This window comes from Pleurodeles waltl, chromosome 1_2 (assembly GCF_031143425.1).
Source record: "Pleurodeles waltl isolate 20211129_DDA chromosome 1_2, aPleWal1.hap1.20221129, whole genome shotgun sequence".
NCBI classification, from domain to species: Eukaryota; Metazoa; Chordata; class Amphibia; order Caudata; family Salamandridae; genus Pleurodeles; species Pleurodeles waltl.
Window position 1 is genome coordinate 1298509415 of NC_090437.1, and position 17604 is coordinate 1298527018.

Below are 17604 nucleotides of genomic sequence, written 5' to 3' on the forward strand. Positions count from 1 at the left end.
CCAGTGTGCTCCAGACCTCTGCCATCTTGGAAACAGAGGTGCTGCTGGCACACTGGACTGCTCTGAGTGGCCAGTGCCAGCAGGTGACGTCAGAGACTCCTTCTGATACGCTCTTACCTGTGTTGCGAGCCTATCCTCCTTCCTAGGTAGCTAAACCTCCTTTTCTGGCTATTTAGGGTCTCTGTTTTGGGGAATTCTTTAGATAACGAATGCAAGAGCTCATCAGAGTTCCTCTGCATCTCTCTCTTCACCTTCTACCAAGGAATCGACCGCTGACTGCTCTGGACGCCTGCAAAAGCGCAACAAAGTACCAAAGACGACTACTGCAACTTTGTATCGCTGATCCGGCCGCCTTCTCGACTGTTTTCCTGGTGGTGCATGCTGTGGGGGTAGTCTGCCTCCTCTCTGCACTAGAAGCTCCGAAGAAATCTCCCGTGGGTCGACGGAATCTTCCCCCTGCAACCGCAGGCACCAAAAGCCTGCATCACTGGTCCTCTGGGTCCCCTCTCAGCATGACGAGCGTGGTCCCTGGAACTCAGCAACTCTGTCCAAGTGACTCCCACAGTCCAGTGACTCTTCAGTCCAAGTTTGGTGGAGGTAAGTCCTTGCCTCCCCACGCTAGACTGCATTGCTGGGTACCGCGTGATTTGCAGCTGTGCACTCTTCCTGGATTTCCTTTGTGCACAGCCAAGCCTGGGTCCCAGACACTCTAACCTGCAGTGCACAACCTCCTGAGTTGTCCTCCGGCGTCATGGGATCTTCTTTTGTGACTTCGGGTGAGCTCCGGTTCAGTCCTCTTTGCAATGCCTGTTCCAGCACTTCTGCGGGTGCTGCCTGCTTCTGAGAGGGCTCCTTATCTTGCTGGGTGCCCCCTCTGTCTCCTCACGCAATTAGCGACATCCTGTTCCCTCCTGGGCCACAGCAGCATCCAAAAACCCTAACCGCGACCCTTGCAGCTAGCAAGGCTTGTTTGCGGTCTTTCTGCATGGGAACACCTCTGCAAGCTTCTTCACGACGTGGGACATCCATCCTCCAAAGGGGAAGTTCCTAGTCCTGTTCATTCTTGCAGAATCCACAGCTTCTACCATCCGGTGGCAGCTTCTTTGCACCCTCAGCTGGTATTTCTTGGGCATGTGCCCAATCTCGACTTTGTCGTGACTCTTGGACTTGGTCCCCTTGTTCCACAGGTACTCTCGTCCGGAAATCCATCGTTGTTGCATTGCTGGTGTTGGTCTTCCTTGCAGAATTCCCCTATCACGACTTCTGTGCTCTCTGGGGAACTTAGGTACACTTTACACCTACTTTTCAGGGTCTTGGGGTGGGCTGTTTTTGTAACCCTCACTGTTTTCTTACAGTCCCAGCGACCCTCTACAAGCTCACATAGGTTTGGGGTCCATTCGTGGTTCGCATTCCACTTTTGGAGTATATGGTTTGTGTTGCCCCTATACCTATGTGCTCTCATTGCAATCTATTGTGACTGTACATTGCTTGCATTGCTTTCTATTGCTATTACTGCATATTTTTGGTATTGTGTACATATATCTTGTGTATATTTGCTATCCTCATACTGAGGGTACTCACTGAGATACTTTTGGCATATTGTCATAAAAATAAAGTACCTTTATTTTTAGTATATCTGTGTATTGTGTTTTCTTATGATATTGTGCATATGACACCAGTGGTATAGTAGGAGCTTTGCATGTCTCCTAGTTCAGCCTAAGCTGCTCTGCTAAGCTACCCTTTTCTGTCAGCCTAAGCTGCTAGAACACCTCTTCTACACTAATAAGGGATACCTGGACCTGGTGCAGAGTGTAAGTACCCCTTGGTACTCACTACAAACCAGGCCAGCCTCATACAAGATTCAACTATGCAAACCATTCTAAAATTACAGATGGTCCAACATGCAGCAGCTAGATTGGTCTTGAACCTTCCTCACCGCTCGTCAGCATCTTGACGACATGAGTGCCTTACACTGTCTATCATATAAGAATCTTGTTTAAAATCCTCCTTTTAATGTTCAGAGTTTACAGAAACTTGGGACCAAAATATCTAATCGCAAGAGTCACTCATTGCACCAACTCCCGTCTGCTCAGGTCCTCATCAAGATTCTGACCTTCGGACTTAAATCAATGGGAGGAAAGCCTTTTGCAATCCTTGGAGCAAAGGCCTGGAATAATCTACCATTGGTGCTGTGATCTCTGAATTTGGAAGAGATCTTCTGAAAGCAATTGAAAACTTGGATCTTTGGAATTCCAAACGCAGTATGCTATTCTCTGTTTCTGTAAGTTAGGGATCTACCTGTTGTTTCTAGCCATCTGTTTTACGCAGCACCAGGATGCTTCTTGGGGAGTGACAGTGCACTTTACAAAATTATATCAATTGTACCACCTGTGGCTCTGCCTCATCAGCTAAACACAGACTACATACGTCTCCCCAAACCCCACACCACACCGGTAGGGGGACGACTTCAGGATTACTACACACAATGAACACACACATTGGACCCATGAATCCTCTCCATTATCCAACATGGTTATTGTCTGGAGCTCATTTCTGCACCTCCAAACATTTCCCCTAGCATCCACAGGTTATCTCACCCATGTAATGGAAGAGGTACAACCCTTGCTCCTCAAGAGTGCGATAGGGCCTGTCCCATTGCAATACCAGGGAATACGAATATACTCCCTATACTGTCTCATCCCCAAAAAGGACACCATGCTCAGACCTATTCTAGATCTCAGACCACTAAACTTTTACACTCTCAGAACACTTTCTCATGGTTACTCTTCAAGATTTTATTCAACTCCTTCAACTGGGTGATTTCATGACAGCCCTACAATTAAAGGACACCTACTTCCACAGAACCATCCAGTGTGCACACTGGAAATACCTAAGGTTTGTGGTGGCAGGAAAACATTATCAATTCAAAGTCCTGTCTTTTGGAGTCATGACTGCTCCCAGAGTATTTACTAAGTACCTAGCTGTAGTTGTGGTGGTTTCCTTACCTAGATGACTGTCTTATCAAAGCCAGCACACTACAGCAGTGTCAATTCGACACTCAAACCACAGTAAACCTACTTAAAAAGTTAGGGTTCACAATCTACTTTTTCAAATCCCATCTACAACCTCTTCAGATTCAGCCACATCTGGGAGCCATTCTAAATGCACAGTTGGGGTTAGCATATCCCAACCGAGTACATATTCACAATTTTCATCTAACGCTTCCCCAATTTCAGGAAGAACACAAACAGTCAAGACTCTTAGGGATAATGGCATCCTGTTTTGCCATTGTTCCTCACGCCAGATTCCACATGTCCCCTACAGCAGTGTCTGTCTCGTCAGTGGTCTCGGTTACAGGGTCACCTTCAGGATCTATTTTTAGCCCACCATACTCAATGCACTGGTGGAACACCGACGACCTATTGAAAGGGTGGCCTTTTTGAGACGCTGTGCCTCAGCTCATTCTAACCACAGATGCATCTCTGATGGGTTAGGGTGCACATCTTCAGGATTTCACAGTACAGGGCCTCTGGGATCTCAATCACCAAACCATGCACATCAATTACCTCGAGCTTCAGGCAGTTGTGTTAGCCCTGAAAACTTTACTTCCTCGTCTGTCACACAAAGTTGTATTAGTCTTGAGGGACAACATGACAGCTAAGTATTATCTACCAAAACATTTGGGGGGGTGGGGGTGATGGGGGAAAGAGGCCATGGAGGGGGTGAGGGCACACGGTCATCCCAGCTGTCACAACTCGCTCAGACAACATGGAAGTGGGCTCTTCACCACCACATTCACTTAGTGGCAGAGTAGCTCCCAGAAACAAACAACTTTGCAGACCTGCTCAGCAGGATGCATCAACACATCCACAAATGGGAACTCCACCCACAAGTCCTTCAAAAATACTTCCAGAAGTGGGAAACTCCTCAAATAGACCTTTTTGCCACAGCAGAAACGCAAAATGCCCAAGCTTTGCATCCAGGTACCCACACCCTCTCTACAAGGGGAAAGCTCTATGGATGAACTGGTTAGAGATATTTGCTTACAATTTTCCACCTCTCCCTCCATTCCTGGTTCGGAAGATGAGACAAACGTCCCTCACCATGATCCTTGTAGCTCCCACCTGAGGACGACAACCATGGTTCACTACACTTCTGGACCTCTCGCTTGCCCCCCATGAGAAGCTCCCCAGCAGGCCGGATCTTCTCACACATAAACAAGGACAGATCAGACATCTAGACCCCAAGTCACTCTACTTTGCAATATGGCTCCTGAAATCATAGAGTTTGGTTATCTTCAGTTACCGTCCGAATGTATGAACATTCTAAAAGAAACTCGTAGACCCACAACTAGAGCATGTTATGCTGCAAAATGGAAACATTTGGTTTGCTACTGTCTCACCAAACACATTAACCCCATTAAGGCTTCAGTCCAAGACTTTGTTTTCTATTTGCTTCATTTGCATAAAGCCAACTTAGCTTAGACTTCTATTTGTCTACTGTAGGAGGCTGGCCTGGCTTATAGTGGGTACCAATGGTACTTACACCTTGTGCCAGGTCCAGTTATCCCTTATTAGTAGATTAGTAGTGTTCTAGCATCTTAGGCTGATAGAGGTAGCTATAGCAGAGCAGCCAAGGTTGAACTAGGAGACATGCAAAGCTCCTACTATACCACTTATATCATATAGGTACTATATCATCAGAAAGACAATACTCAGAGTTACAAAAAATAAAGGTACTTTATTTTACTGACAATGTGCCAAAAATATATCAGAGGATATACTCCCTTAGAAGGTACGTAAAATACACAAAATATACACACAAACCAAAGTCAGGTAAGTAAAACAGTCAGAAAGTAGTGCAAACACTGTAGAATACAATAGGATGCAATAGGCCTAGGGGCAACACAAACCATATTCTAAGAAAGTGGAATGCGAACCACGAATGGACCCCTAGGCTAGTGTCGTGTGTAGAGGGTTGCTGGGAGTGTAAGAAAACACTAAGGGTGTCACAGATACCCCACCCCAAGACCCTGGAAAGTAGGAGTAAAGTACTACTATTTCCCCAGAAACACACTAAAGTCGTGATAAAGGATTTTGCAAAGACCACAACAGACTGCAAAGCACTGAAGACGGATTCCCAGACCTGAGGACCTGTAAAGGAAGGGGACCAAGTCCAAGAGTCGCGAAAGTGTCCAGGGGGGCAGGAGCCCACTAAACCCCGGATGAAGGTGCAAAATGGCTGCCTCCAGGTGGAAGAAGCTGAAGATTCTGCAACAACTAAAGGTGCTAGGAACTTCTCCTTCATGCAGAAGATGTCCCACGGAGTGCTGGAGGATGCAGAGTTGTTTCCTTGGCAAAATACCACAAACAAGCCTTGCTAGCTGCAAGAGTCGCAGTTGAAGAAGAAGGGTGCTGCCCGGGCCCAGGAAGGACCAGGATGTCGCCACATGGGAGAGGAGACAGAGGGGGCCCTCAGCAACGTAGAGAGCCCATGCACATGCAGGAATCACCCGCAGAAGTCTTTGAACATGGGTTCAAGAAGTCTGAACACGACGATCGCCTCAACACTGCAAAAGAAGGTCCCACAACACCGGAGATCAACTCAGGGAGCTGAGCATCGCAGGACAGAGTGCTGGGGACTTAGGCTCAGCTGTGCATGCAGGATTTCTTGGAAATGTGCACAGAAGCCCTTGTAGCTGCAGTTCACACGGTGCACAGGATTACTGTCTGGTGAGGGGAGGCAAGGACTTACCTCCTCCGAATTTTGACAGTTGGACCACTGGACAGTCTGGGTCACATGGGTCCACCACTTGTATTCCAGGGGCCATGCTCGTCAGGATGAGAGGGGTCCCAGAGTACCGGTGACGCTGAAGTTTGGTGCCTGCTGAAGCAGGGGGAAGATTCCGTCGACCCACAGGAGATTTCTTCATGGCTTCCAGGGCAGGATGAAGGCAGGCAGCCCCCAAAGCATGCACCACCAGAAAACAGTCGAGAAAGCCACCAGGATTAGGCGCTACAATGTCGCTGGTAGTCTTCTTGCTACTTTGTTGAAGTTTTGCAGGCGACCTGGAGCAGTCAGCGGTCGATCCTTGGCATAAGTCGAAGAGAGAAGTGCAGAGGAACTCTGGTGAATTCTTGCAAGTCGTTATCTGAGGAAAAGCCCACTGGAGAGACCCTAAATAGCCTTCAGAGGAGGATTGGCCACCTAGTCAGGTAAGCACCTATCAGGAGGATTCTCTGAGGTCACCTGCTGGCACTGGCCACTCAGAGGCCTCCAGAGTGCCCTCACACCTCTGGAAACAAGATGGCAGAGGTCTTGGAGACACGGGAGGAGCTCTGGGCACCACCCCTGGGGTGGTGATGGACAGGGGAGTGGTCACTCCCCTTTCCTTTGTCCAGTTTCGCGTCAGAGCAGGGACTGGGGGTTCCCTAAACCGGTGTAGACTGGCTTATGCAAGGAGGGCACCATCTGTGCCCTTCAAAGCATTTCCAGAGGCTGGGAGAGGCTACCCCTCCCCAGCCTTTAACACCTATTTCCAAATTGAGAGGGTGTAACACCCTCTCTCAGAGGAAGTTCTTTGTTCTGCCTTCGTGTGACTGGGCTGCCCAGACCCCAGGAGGGTAGAACCCTGTCTGTGTGGTGGCAGCAGAGGTAGCTGCAGAGAAAACCCCAGAGAGCTGGTTTGGCAGAACCCGGGGTCCATAGTGGAGCCCCGGGGATGCATGGAATTGGCACCCCAATACCAGATTTGGAATGGGAGGACAATTCCATGATCTTAGACATGTTACATGGACAAATTCGGAGTTAAAATTGTGAAGCTACATATAGGTATTGATCTATATGTACTGCACTTGTGTAATGGTGTCCCCGCACTCACAAAGTTCAGGGAAATGGCCCTGAACGATGTGGGGGCACCTTTGCTAGTGCAAGGGTGCCCTCACACTTAGTAACTTTGCACCTAATCTTCAGCAAGTGAAGGTTAGGCATATAGGTGACTTATAAGTTACTTAAGTGCAGTGAAAATGGCTGTGAAATAATGTGTGCGTTATTTCACTCAGGCTGCAGTGGCAGTCCTGTGTAAAGGTTTGTCTGAGCTCCCTATGGGTGGCAAAAGAAATGCTGCAGCCCATAGGGATCTCCTGGAACCCCAATACCCTGGGTACCTAGGTACCATATACTAGAGAATTATAAAGGTGTTCCAGTGTGCCAATTGAAATTGGTAAAAGTGGTCACTAGCCTATAGTGACAGTTTTAAAGGCAGAGAGTGCATAAGCACTGAGGTTCTCATAAGAAGAGCCTCATATGTTACCCTCATTTTACATACATGTAAAAATGGGGGTAACATGCCAGGCAAGATGGTACTTTCCTACATCTACATATTACAGCCATTGCTGCATATTTACAAAACAGACAACATACTTCCCTGTTCAGAATCTAGAGGTTGATAGTGGCAAAATTAGATAATACTAATGCTCTATTTTGTGGTAGTGTGGTCGAGCAGTAGGCTTATCAGAGGGTAGTGTTAAGCATTTGTTGTACACACACAGGCAATAATGAGGAACACACACTCAAAGACTTACTCCAGGCCAATAGTTTTTATATAGAAAAATATATTTTCTTAATTTATTTTAGAACCACAAGATTCAAGATTTGAAGTAAATACATAATATGCAAGGTACTCCATACAGGTAAGTAAGGAACTTTGAATTAAAGCATCAGTACACACAGTATAGGTTAACATGGCAATAAGCTTTTTTAAAGTGGACACTGCAAAAATCAACAGTTCCTGGGGGACCTAAGTATGGTTACGTTTCTGAGGTAAGTAAAGCACTTACACAGTCAGTCTCCTGGTCATAGGCAGTCCACCATTGGGGGTTCACGGCAGCCCCAAAGTCACTGCACCAGCAACACAGGGCCAGCAGGTGCAGAGGTCAAAGGAGGGCCCAAAACACATAGGCGCCTATGGAGAACAGGGGTGCTCCGGTTCCGGTCTGCTGGCAGGTAAGTACCCGCGTCCTCGGGGAGCAGACCAGGGGGTTTTGTAGAGCACTGGGGGGAAACAAACAGGCACACAAAACACACCCTCAGCGGCACAGGGGCTGCCGGGTGCAGTGTGCAAAGTTGCCGTCGGGTTTGCTATAGGAAGCAATGGAGGGACCTGGGGGTCACTTAGGCGATGCAGGCAGGGCACAGGGGGGCTTCTCGGGCCAGCCATCAACTGGCCTAGGGAGAGGGCCGTCTGCTGGTCACTCCTGCACTGGAGGTTAGTGCCTCTCGGTCCTGGGGGCTGCGGGTGCAGTGCTTGGTCCAGGTGTCGGGTTCCTTGTTACCAGGCAGTCGCAGTCAGGGAGAGCCTCTGGATCCTCTCTGCAGGTGTCGCTGTGGGGGTGCAGGGGTTCGTCGCAGGTTACTCACGTAGTCTCAGTCGCCTGGGTGTCCTCTCTGCAGTGTTGGTTCTCTGGAGCTCGAGCCGGGGGCGTCGGGTGCAGAGTGTGAAGTCTTGCGCTTCCGTCGGGAAGAGTGAGTTCTTTAAAAGTTGCTTCTTTGTTGCAAAGATGTTGCTGTTGGTGAACAGTGCTGCTGTTCCCAGGAGTTTCTTGGTCCTTCAGTTTCAGGGCGGTCCTCAGAGGTCGCTGGTCCCTGTTGAATGCGTCGCTGTGCAGGTTCTTTGAGTCTGGAGACAGGCCGGTAGGGCTGGGGCCAAGTCAGTTGGTGTCTCCGTCATCTCTGCAGGGCTTTCAGGTCAACAGTCCTTCTTGTTGTTGTAGGTTGCAGGAATCTGATTTCCTGGGTTCTGGGTCACCCCTAAATACTCAATACCCTGAGGGGAGGGGGGCACATCCCTATTCCTATTGGGGGAATCCTCCAAACTCAAGATGGAGGATTTCTAAAGGCAGGGGTCACCTCAGCTCAGGACACCTTTGGGGTTGTCCTGACTGGTGGGTGACTCCTCCTTGTTTTTCTCATTATCTCCTCCAGCCTTGCCACCAGAAGTGGAAGTGGAGGGGATGGCCTGGGGTGCTGTAACAAAAGGCATGAGCCTTTGAGGCTCAACACTAGGTGTTACAGTTCCTGCAGGGGGAGGTAAGAAGCACTTCCACCCAGTGCAGACTTTGTTTCTGTCCTCAGAGAGCACAAAGGCTCTCACCTCAGGGGGACAGAAACTTGTCTCAGTGGCAGGATGGCACAGACCAGGCAGCCCTGCACTGAAGGATTGGGTAAAATACAGGGGGCTTCTTCTAAGATGCCCTCTGTGTGCATTATGTAATAAATCCAACACTGGCATCAGTGTGGGTTTATTATTCTGAGAAGTTTGATACCAAACTTTCCAGTATTCAGTGTAGCCATTATGGAACTGTGGAGTTCGTTTTTCACAAACTCCCAGACCATATACCTAATATGGACTTAGACACTGTAGGGGCATATTTCTCATGCAGCTATTCCCTCACCTGTGGTATAGTGCACACTGCCTTAGGGCTGTGAGGCCTGCTAAAGGGGTAACTTACCTATGCCATAGGCAGTATTTTGTGTGCATGGCATCCTGAGGGGGATGCCATGTCGATTTTGCCTTTTTCTTCCCACCAACACACACAATCTGCAATGGCAGTATGCATGTGTTAGGTGAGGGGTCGCTTAGGGTGGCACAACACATGCTGCCGCCCTTTGGGACCTTCCCTGGTCACAGGGCCCTTTGTACCACTGGTACTTTTTACAAGGGACTTATATGTGTGCCAGGGGTGTGCCAATTGTGGAAACAATAGTACATTTTTAGTGAAAGAACACTGGTGCTGGGGCCTGGTTAGCAGGGTCCCAGCACACTTCTCAGTCAAGTCAGCATCAGTATCAGGCAAAAAGTGGGGGGTAACTGCAACAGCAAGCCATTTTCCTACAGCTGCGCAGCTGATAAGATAATAAAAATCTCCACTAAAATGAAGCTTTTGCTAAAATAATAAAATAAAAATAAAATGCCATGTATCTAGATAAAAGGGCACAAGCTGTAAGCCTGAGCTAAAATAATGTACCCATCCATTACTGAAATAACCTCACAACACCCTCATTATTGATGGTTCAAGGTGTTGAGGTCCCTAAAAAAAACTAAAGCAAATTACCATATTATAGGTATAATTTTAAAAGCAAGCCTAAAATGTTTTAAAATGAAATGTTGTAGGAAGTTGGCTCTGTATGCACTATTTCAAAGTAAGGAATAGTATGCACAGAGTCCAAGGGTTCCCCTTAGAGGTAAGATAGTGGCAAAAAGAGATAATAATAATGCTCTATTTTGTGGTAGTGTGGTCGAGCAGTAGGCTTATCAAAGGAGTAGTGTTAAGCATTTGTTGTACACACACAGGCAATAAATGAGGAACACACACTCATAGACAATTCCAGGCCAATAGGTTTTTGTATAGAAAAATATATTTTCTTAGTTTATTTTAAGAACCACAGGTTCAAGATTTACATGTAATACTTTAAATGAAAGGTATTGCAGGTAGGTACTTTAGGAACTTTGAATAATCAAAATAGCATACACAGTTTTCATATAAATCATATATAGCTATTTTAAAACTAGACACAGTGCAATTTACAACAGTTCCTAGGGGGAGTAAGAATTTGTTAGTTTTTGCAGGTAAGTAAACCACCTACGGGGTTCAAGTTTGGGTCCAAGGTAGCCCACCGTTGGGGGTTCAGAGCAACCCCAAAGTTACCACACCAGCAGCTCAGGGCCGGTCAGGTGCAGAGGTCAAAGTGGTGCCCAAAACGCATAGGCTTCAATGGAGAAGGGGGTGCCCCGGTTCCAGTCTGCCAGCAGGTAAGTACCTGCGTCTTCGGAGGGCAGACCAGGGTGGTTTTGTAGGGCACCGGGGGGGACACAAGTCAGCTCACAAAGTACACCCTCAGCGGCACGGGGGCGGCCGGGTGCAGTGTGCAAACAAGCGTCGGGTTCGCAATAGAAATCAATGGGAGACCAAGGGGTCTCTTCAGCGATGCAGGCAGGCAAGGGGGGGCTCCTCGGGGTAGCCACCACCTAGGCAAGGGAGAGGGCCTCCTGGGGGTCACTCCTGCACTGGAGTTCGGATCCTTCAGGTCCTGGGGACTGCGGGTGCAGAGTCTTTACCAGGCGTCGGGATCTGAGGAGCAGGCAGTCGCGGTCAGGGGGAGCCTCGGGATTCCCTCTGCAGGCGTCACTGTGGGGGCTCGGGGGGGGCAACTCTGGCTACTCACGGTCTCGCAGTCGCCGGGGAGTCCTCCCTGAAGTGTTTGTTCTCCACAAGTCAAGCCAGGGGCGTCGGGTGCAGAGTAGCAAGTCTCACGCTTCCGGCGGGAAACGCAAGTTGTTTTAAAGTTGCTCCTTTGTAACAAAGTTGCAGTCTTGGGTGAACAGAGCCGCTGTCCTCGGGAGTTCTTGGTCCTTCTAGAGCAGGGCAGTCCTCTGAGGATTCAGAGGTCGCTGGTCCCTGGGGAAAGCGTCGCTGGAGCAGTGTCTTTAGAAGTGGGGATACAGGCCGGTAGAGCTGGGGCCAAAGCAGTTGGTGTCTCCGTCTTCTCTGCAGGTTTTTCAGCTCAGCAGTCCTTCTTCGTCTTAGGTTGCAGGAATCTGAGTTCCTAGGTTCTGGGGAGCCCTTAAATACTAAATTTAAGGGCATGTTTAGATCTGGGGGGTTAGTAGCCAATGGCTACTAGCCCTGAGGGTGGGTACACCCTCTTTGTGCCTCCTCCCAAGGGGAGGGGGTCACATTCCTATCCCTATTGGGGGAATCCTCCATCTGCAAGATGGAGGATTTCTAAAAGTCAGAGTCACCTCAGCTCAGGACACCTTACGGGCTGTCCTGACTGGCCAGTGACTCCTTCTTGTTTTTCTCATTATCTCCTCCGGGCTTGCCGCCAAAAGTGGGGCCGTGGCCGGAGGGGGCGGGCAACTCCACTAGCTGGAGTGCCCTGGGTTGCTGTAACAAAGGTGGTGAGGCTTTGAGGCTCACCGCCAGGTGTTACAGTTCCTGCAGTGGGAGGTATGAAGCACCTCCACCCAGTACAGGCTTTGTTACTAGCCACAGAGTGACAAAGGCACTCTCCCCATGTGGCCAGCAACATGTCTGTAGTGTGGCAGGCTGCTAAAACCAGTCAGCCTACACGGATAGTCGATTAAGGTTTCAGGGGGCACCTCTAAGGTGCCCTCTGGGGTGTATGTTACAATAAAATTTATTTTATTCCCAAGGTAGCGGCACGTGCAGATGAGTTTTTATCACAGAACTGCTACAATTCCTGAAAGACAGTGACACGTTAATTTACGTCAAAAGGTGTGTATACCACTACTGCGCCAGAGCCATCAAGATCCCGGACATACAATGTATTGCCAAACAGGATTTCACCCTCCCAGGGACCTTCTCGGCAGATTATTTAGTGCCCTCTGGACTCTATATAGGTGGTTAAGCCAACTACGACCTGTACCTAATTGCTCAAAGTCTCAGTGCTTCCACTCCACTCCACTATTTCCCTTGGGATGATAGGGAGACAAGTAATGCAATTGGACTTCCAATGTCGCCTTGGTGCCCCCAAATGCCCTTGAGGCAAAAGTAGGGCCCTGGTCTGAATGAAATGCTGCAACTGCATATGTCCCAATAGAGACATACAAATCTTTAATAACAGTTTGAGCATTAGCTGATCATTGTGGCCATACCCATAGGAATCTGGGGCAAGAGTCAACAGCGACTAAGATGTATTTCCATGCACCATCAGGTGATAAAGAACCACAATGGTCTGGGTACACACATTGTAGTGGTTTGTTGGAAATTATGACGGGTGTCTCCAGTGGGCGCTTGATGGAGGATTCTTCTATTTGTTGACAGATGTCACAACAAAGGACTTACTGTTTGGTCTGTTTATATGGACCTGGCCACCAGTAACATTTTTGCAATAAGGAAATAGTAGCCACCCCACCTGCATGGGCAGAAGCAAATCCCGCGTGCGCTGCTTTCATCAACTCTTGTCTCTGATCTTGGTTGGGGATCACACAATCACCCACACCTGGTATTATTACAAAGGCAATGTTCTGTGCACTTATGTGGTAGGAATATTTGTCAGGATATGCTTTTGGCAAGGGCTTGCTGTCAGCCGAAGCTTTCACAGCAGCCAGTGTTTCATCATCCATTCTCGGCTTGGAACGAGTAATCGCAGGAACAGAAGCTGTGACTACTGCTGACTTGGCTGCTTCATCAACCAAGGTATTGTTTGCAATGTGTATTCCTACACGTTGATGACCCAGTGTATGAACTACATGGGCATTTGGTAGCATTTCTTTCAGATCTGCTACTTTCCCCCACAATAATCTGTTTGAATATCTGAACCCCTTTTGACACCAGTAATGCAGATATTCATAAAAGGACTGGACACAATACCATGAATCACACACTATTAGTGTTACCTGTTCACAATCCGTATGTTCCAGTGCCAATACCAGGGCCTTATGCTCTGCCAATTGTGCAGTGCAGTCCCTAGGGTGTGCGAGTATTGAGGATACCATGACAAAATTGCCTATTAATTGCATCCCTAAGTCTTGTGCGGGACAGCCCCATATTCACCTTTAATTTGTTTCAACACTTCCGGAAGATTTGCAAGTGTCAGTGTGTGGTAGTATAGAGTGCAGAAAATACTGTACTCCATGTGGCGCTTTTGTCCACTGGGGGAAACATCCTGAATGGTAAGCACATTGTAAGAATTCTATGTTTATCTTGGGGTCCTGTATGGGGAAACTCTGCTTCCAAAGCGCTTATATTTTGTGCTAACCAAAATTAGAATTTCTTCACACTTGGTGGGTACCTTACCCACGAATAAATTATTGCTGGATTAATGTCTAACGTCACTATATGTGGTTGTGTTGGAGCAACCCTTGCAGGGGCAGCATTTAATGTGTGTTTTACAAATTGTATTAAGCGCCCATGCACTTGTACTAAATCATTATATTAGCGGCGTACTTCCATTATCGCCATTGTGTTAGCATTAGGGTGTGGTGTGTATGTGGCCAGCTGTGGCCATGTAGGACCTTCATTACTTAAAGGACCTCCCAACATTGTGTGCAACATGTGGTAGGGCTCCATCAAGCCAATTTTGATGTTATTGATAAGATAGAGGTTTCTCTAAATATGCATATGCTCTGTATTGTGTGGGTGCCTCAGCAGGAGTGTAATGATGAAAAGTGTGTGTGTTTCCATCTGCTGCTTGAAAAGTGATCCTAGAATAAAAAATGTCAGTTCTGTAGGCTGGATTTGCCTCAACTACAAATGTAACTGCTACTCCCTTCTCTTTGAGACATTATTTATTAAATGATTTTTGAGGGGGAGCCTCATGTTTGCTGCAGTTATCACCCATTGGAGGTCCGACATATTTCAATAATATATTGTTGTATAGTTCAGAGATAGGGACACTAAATGTAGATTTGATATTTTTAAAGGTTCAAACTTGAACAACCTTCAGCAATAAATAGGTGCTACCTATTCTAGCTGAGGAGGATATCCCTAATACCACGGATGTCTCTGTGTAAGGTAATTAGGGTGTCTTTAGAATGTAATTAGACAGATACTTGGGAGTGCCGTAATTCAGTGCCTAACCAATGTTGGGCGACATTTCGTAAAGACTCTTGTTATGGTAACAAGACTGCTGGATTTGGGCTGTGTGGGGGCTGAGTCTGATCTTCCACCGTGACAGCTGTTGGCCTAACCCTTCCAGTCAGCTAGCAGCACCTCACCAGTACCCAAAAGGTGATTTGTGGCAGCCCTTCGCATGACATTTAGATTTTCTCAGGGAAACTGTGGTGTAACAGATCTTACCCCTTTCTCTCAGCCACATATCTCTCACACATGTAAAAACCAACAGAAGCAGGACTAGGTTCAATAGGTTGTACTGAATCAACTGCTTTCTGCGGAAAACAAGGCATGTATTGCTATTATGAGGATGATAAAACACAACAAAAGCAAAGCAGTGACAAGGAAAGTGAAACATAGGAAAAGATCCTGTATACCTTCACAATGATGATTCTAAACTCCCTACCTGCACTACTAATAGTCTCTACAAGAACATGGCAGTGTAAGCCCTAATCTGCCCATTAGGCCTACCCGGAAGGAACTCATACCCCATACCTCTGTTTGTAGGTAAAGAAGGTCTGTTGGTCTATTGAAAGTCCTCCCACCTAGAGGCAAGGAAGGTGTTGGGTCTCAGCCGAAACTGCAAGCACGCTGTGCAGCATACAATGGCAATTGGCTGGAATTCCCCTCTGTCGTGTAGGGGGCAGTGAGATGTTTTATAAGAAAACATCTGGTGTTCTGAGAAACTGCCCTGATGACAACACGTATATTTCTGTGGACATGATGAATGCTTTGTGCCGGTAATACCGGTAAACTTATCACATTGCAACCTTCAATGAAGCACAGAGTGAAAGTGTTGTGCAGAGAAATTAATAACAAAATGTTATGGAAAAGAACAGCTGATAACGTAATAAAACCATAACTAAAATTAAGCTTTTGCTAAAATAATAAAATAAAAATAAAATGCCATTTATCTAAATAAAAAGGCACAAGCTGCAGGCCTAAGCTAAAATAATGTACCCATGCAGTTGCTAAAATAACCTCACGACAATGCCATACAGCAGAAGGGCTACAAATATCATGTATGTACTGCAGACAGCTGGAGCAAGACATTTTGCTCCGCTTATTTCAAATGTTGGATGCTACCTCAAGCATTAAAATTTCAGTCCCACAAATTTGACATCCACATCTCTCTTTTAGAGCGCTTAGCTCAATACACAGCTGCTATAAACTTCTGCTTTGAACACTTGCATCTTATGATGAAGGAACTACTTAGGGACACTAAATCATCCATATGTGTCAAATCAAAAATGCGCATGCAGCCATATAGTGGAAAACTTCAGGAGGTCCCTTCTAGGTCGAGAAAGTAAAATCTTTAAAGGCCCATCTCCACCCTTTCACAACTGAAGCACACTCTGGTGCATGGCCACCCATGGAGCCCATAAGTACGCAACAACAAAAACCACCACATATAGGACCTAATTATGTCCTTGGTGGTTAAACCGCCTACCGCCACAGTGACAGCCGCCAAAAGACTGTCACCGCGGGTACCATCCGTCCGCCAGATTATCACCACAGCCGTACTTAAGCCACAAGAAAGTCAGGAAGCCGGCGGTGAGCATACTGGCAGGCAGTGGTAAGGTGGTGCTGCTACCACCAGCACCACCACACCAGTAGACCGCCGCCAGTCGATTCATGACCTGTGATGCAGCCTGGCAGTGTTCTGCTGGTGGACGCTGCTGGCGGTAGCAGCGCCCCTTCCCGTTCCCTGCCGGAAGACCACCTGGAAGAAGGTAAGTTGGGTTTCCGGCAGGGGAGTGGGGTGGGGATGTTGTGTGTGTGTGTGGCTCTGTGCATGAATGTGGAAGTGTGTGCGTGAATGTGTCTGTGTGTGTGTAGTAGTGTTTGCTTGTGTGTATGTGTGTGTGTGTGAATGCGTGTAAGAATGGTAATGTGAGTGCTTGTCTGCAAGTCAGTGTGAATGTGTGTACGAATGTGTGCGAACATGACTGGATGTATGCGTGTATGAATGCATGTATGCCAGTGTGAGTGAGTGGGTGTATGCGTGGTGCGTGTCTGCGGGTGTGTGTGTGTATGGGAGTGAGAGGATCGGAGGGGGTGGGGGTGAGTGAGAAGATCGGTGGGGGTGGGAGGTGTTTGGATTGGGGGTGTGTTTGGATCGGGGTGGGGGAGTTAGTGTGTGTATGGGGGTGGGGCTTTGGATGGAGAAGGGTGGGGGGCATCTGGTGTGTGTTGAGGGGTGGGGGAACTGCCTACCAGTGACAGGGAAGAAATTCCCTGGCACTGGTAGGCCTACCACCATGGTTTTCGTGGCGCTGCTAACGCCACAAAACCCATGGTGGTAGGCTAGTTCAAAATGCCGCCAGCGGCACTATAGCGGCCGCCAGGCTGGAGATTGATATCTCCGGCCCGGTGGCTGCTACCACCATGGCGGTCTGAGTGGAGAAGTGGTAGATTGGCTGTAGCCAACCCGTCATTCTCATAATGTGGCAGTATGTACCGCCGCCACATTACCACTCACCACTATGGTCATAATGACCCCCCATAATCTCAAATGTGGCACAATCTAATACAAATTTGTGTGTGGTAGCTGAAGTACATAGAAATTGGGATTGCGCAGGTGGAAGCAGGAGCGAATTATCCTGCTCAACTGATACAAAAGACCTACCTTTATTGAAATCAGTGGCTTTACCAAGTAACCGTGGAAAAGGCCAATATCTCATCAAGGAGCAAATGGAAAAATGTAAGAAAACAGAATAAAGGAAAGGAACAAAAAGCTAAAGCACAGAAATTAAATGAAACTACCACTAAATTTTTCCCTATTTTTAAACAAACAGGATTTCTATCATCAGACACAGAACCATGTGAAAATAGGATCACATGTGAGGTACATGAAAACTCTCACTGAAACATCTCAATCCTTCACCATCTACAAAAGAACACCACCCTTCTTCATAGTTTGTGACATTCTCTTTAGGGAACTTCACAAAAATTCTCCTGCATGTCT